Source organism: Apium graveolens, chromosome 5 (genome assembly GCF_009905375.1).
Source record: "Apium graveolens cultivar Ventura chromosome 5, ASM990537v1, whole genome shotgun sequence".
Classification (NCBI taxonomy): Eukaryota; Viridiplantae; Streptophyta; class Magnoliopsida; order Apiales; family Apiaceae; genus Apium; species Apium graveolens.
Window position 1 is genome coordinate 265,488,451 of NC_133651.1, and position 4,107 is coordinate 265,492,557.

At 42.0% G+C, this 4,107-nt stretch overlaps 1 non-coding gene across 1 annotated transcript; it reads right to left on the reverse strand.

Annotated features, from left to right (window-relative positions):
• Positions 1-1,265: 1,265 nt before the first annotated feature.
• LOC141662750 (small nucleolar RNA R71) lies at positions 1,266-1,372 on the reverse strand. Its single transcript, XR_012550846.1, has one exon. It is a non-coding gene; the product is annotated as a small nucleolar RNA R71 (small nucleolar RNA).
• Between the last annotated feature and the right edge of the window lie 2,735 nt (positions 1,373-4,107).

Sequence of the window (4,107 nt, forward strand, 5' to 3'; positions counted from 1 at the left end):
TGAAGCGACGATGGATCTTGAGATTTAGAACTTGCCATGCTAGCATAGGTTCATGTACGTTGTGCATGATTAGTGGGTAACTCTAACAATTTTATTTTCCCTATGTAATCAAAAGGAATGACTTGTGCTTAAATCGTTGTGTTGTCAATTTCTGTAGACATATAGGAACTCAACATAATTGATGACTATTCAACTTCTATCTTAATTGTGGATGCTTGGTAGAATGGTATTAGTACAATGAAAGTTGGCTTTTATCAGTTTCGTGTTATTCGATTAATATCATCAATGTCACATGCTAAAGGTAATAACAATGGCTATAGAAGGAAGTAATAATGAAGTTGTGATCTCATGAGTGTTTTATTATTGATAAATTGAAGTGTTAGTTAAGTGATTAATTAAGTAGTTAATTATAGTTAATATTTAATCAACAATTTTAAGTGTTAGTGTCTTAACATTGAGAAGTAATTATACATTGGTGAGTGAGTTTAATTAGACAATAATTTAGTCTGAGTCTCTGAGGGAACGAACTAGAAAATATTCTATATTACTTGCGAACGCGTATACTTGCGTGAATATTAGCGCGTGTTTTCGCCCTAACAAGTTTTTGGCGCCGCTGCCGGGGACTCGGCGTATTTGTTTAGTTTATGTACTTACCATCATTGGTCATTAGGACTCAGTGATTAGGACGTAGTAGTTACTTATTTTTTCCGGTTGTGTTTCAGGTACTTTAGCAAGCGTTTATGCAAACTCGTTCTCGTGCTCGCAAGAGGACTTTAGATACAGCTGAGGAGACAGACGAAGTTCTTGATATTCCGGAGAAGTTAGATTTTGAGGATTCGGATTCAGGAATTGAGCAGAAAGAACCAGTAAACATGGGAGATCGTATTGTTCAAGCTGATCCAGCTCTTATGGATTTTTCTCGGCCTAAAATTGATGACATTCAGTCAAGCATCCTTCATCCGGCTATTCAAGCTAACACCTTTGAAATCAAGCCGGGCACTATTCAGATGGTGCAGAATTCTGTTTCTTTTGGAGGAGCGGCAACTGAAGACCCCAACATGCACATAAGGAATTTTGTCGAGATCTGCAGCACTTTTAAGTATAATGGTGTGACTGATGAGGCTATCAAGTTGAGGCTTTTCCCATTCTCACTGAGGGACAAGGCTAAAGACTGGTTACATTCTGAACCAGCTGGGTCCATCACTACGTGGCAAGATCTTGCGCAAAAGTTTCTGGTGAAGTTTTATCTGATGGCAAAGACTGCTGCTATGAGGAGTGCTCTTACTCAGTTTGCGCAGCAACCTACAGAATCTATGTGCGAGGCTTGGGAATGCTACAAGGAAATGTTGAGAAAATGTCCACATCATGGAATGCCGGATTGGATGGTGATCACTAGTTTCTATAATGGTTTGGGGGCCCAATCTCGGCCCATGCTCGATGCAGCAGCTGGAGGTGCCTTATGGGCTAAAAGCTATACTGAGGCGTATAATCTTATAGAGACGATGGCTGCAAATGAGCATCAAAACCCAACTCAGAGGATGACGTTAGGCAAGGTAGCAGGTATTCTGGAAGTTGATGCAGCCACCGCTATTACAGCCCAGCTCCAAGCGCTATCAATGAAGGTTGATTCTCTGGCTACATATGGAGTTAATCAAATAGCTATGTTTTGTGAGCTTTGTGCAGGTTCTCATGCTACGGATCAGTGTTCTCTTGTCAACGAATCTGTTCAGTATGTGAATAATTATCAGCGACAACAGTAGCCTGTGCCAGCGACCTATCATCCTAACAATAGAAATCATCCAAATTTCAGTTGGGGGAATAATCAGAATGCTATTCAGCCACCATATCAGCAAGGAGTGAGTAAACAGTTTAACCCACCTGGATTTCAGCAACCACAGCAGTATGCTACAAGGCAATCATATCCTTAACAGGGAAGTACAGCTGCACCTACTAGTGCTGATTTTGAGGAACTTAAGCTGTTGTGCAAGAGTCAGGCAGTTTCTATCAAGACCTTGGAAAATCAAATCGGTCAATTAGCCAATGCAGTGCTCAATCGTCAACCTGGCACTCTTCCCAGTGACACGGAAGTACCAGGCAGGAAGGAAGCTAAAGAGCAAGTCAAGGCTATTACCTTAAGGTCTGGAAAAGTGGCTGATGCTGAAAAGGCAAAAGAAGTAGACGCTGAAATAAGAGATGAAGAATCTAAGCAAAAGGAGAAAGCGGCGGAACCAAGGAAGACTACTGTTGAACACACTCTGCCTGAGGCTAATACAGGGGAGAAACAGCTCTATCCTCCACCACCTTTTGCTAAGAGATTGCAGCAACAAAAGCTGGATAGACAGTTCGGGAAGTTTCTGGAGGTGTTCAAGAAACTTCACATCAATATACCTTTCGCTGAGGCTCTGGAACAAATGCCTAGTTATGCGAAGTTTATGAAGACTATTCTTTCAAGGAAGGTGAAACTGGATGACCTTGAAACTGTTGCTCTCACAGAAGAATGCAGCGCTGTTCTGCAGCAAAAGTTACCACCAAAACTGAAAGATCCAGGAAGCTTCACCATTCCTTGCACCATTGGCAATCTGACTTTTGACAAGTGCCTTTGTGATTTGGGAGCAAGCATTAATCTGATGCCGTTGTCGATCTTTAAAAAGCTGGATCTGCCTGATCCAAAACCCACATACATGTCGCTACAATTGGCTGACCGTTCCATTACTTACCCAAGGGGCATAGTTGAGGATGTGCTCGTCAAGGTGGATAAGCTCTTCTTCCCTGCAGATTTTGTTATTCTGGATTTTGAGGAAGATAAGAAGATTCCCATAATCTTGGGAAGGCCTTTCTTGGCTACTGGTCGTACCTTGATAGATGTGCAAAAAGGTGAACTTACTATGCGGGTCCAAGATCAGGATGTGACCTTCAACGTATTCAAGGCAATGAAATTCCCTACAGAAGATGAGGAGTGCTTAAAATTGGATGTGATTGATTCTGCGGTTACTTCAGAATTCGATCGCATGCTAATGTCTGATGCATTGGAAAAGGCCTTAATGGGGGATTTTGACAGCGATGATGAAGATGGCAACGAGCAATTACAATATCTGAACGCTTCTCCCTGGAAGCGAAAGCTGGACATACCATTTGAATCTCTTGGTACTTCTGACCTTAAGAATGCTGAAGGGAAGCTCAAACCATCAATAGAGGAAGCACCTACCTTGGAGCTCAAGCCATTACCTGAACACTTGAGGTATGCTTTTTTAGGTGATTCATCTACGTTACCTGTTATTATTTCATCTGACCTTTCAGGTAGTGAGGAAGACAAGCTCTTAAGGATTTTGAGAGAATTCAAATCGGCTATAGGATGGACCATAGCAGACATCAAGGGGATAAGTCCTTCATATTGTATGCATAAAATTCTGCTAGAGGAAGGTAGTAAGCCAACTGTGGAATAGCAGCGAAGACTGAATCCCATCATGAAGGAAGTGGTGAAGAAAGAAATTCGGAAATGGCTGGATGCAGGCATCATTTATCCTATTTCTGACAGCTCGTGGGTGAGCCCCGTACAATGTGTACCTAAGAAAGGAGGTATCACTGTGGTCGCAAATGAAAAGAATGAGCTCATCCCTACTCGAACAGTTACAGGATGGAGAGTATGCATGGATTATTGAAAATTGAACAAAGCCACAAGGAAGGATCACTTCCCTCTTCCATTTATTGATCAGATGCTTGACAGATTGGCGGGTCATGAGTATTTTTGTCTTCTGGATGGTTATTCCGGGTATAATCAGATTTGTATTGCACCAGAGGATCAGGAAAAGACTACCTTCACTTGTCCATTTGGCACGTTTGCTTTTTGCAGAGTTTCGTTTGGGTTATGTGGCGCCCCGGCCACTTTTCAGAGATGTATGATGGCTATATTCTCTGACATGATTGGAAATAACGTCGAAGTGTTTATGGATGACTTCTCCGTCTTTGGACACTCTTATGATGAATGTTTGAATAATCTACGCGCCGTACTCAAAAGATGCGTGGAAACTAATTTGGTGCTCAATTGGGAGAAATGTCATTTTATGGTGCGTGAAGGCATTATCCTTGGGCATAAGGTCTCTAGCAAGG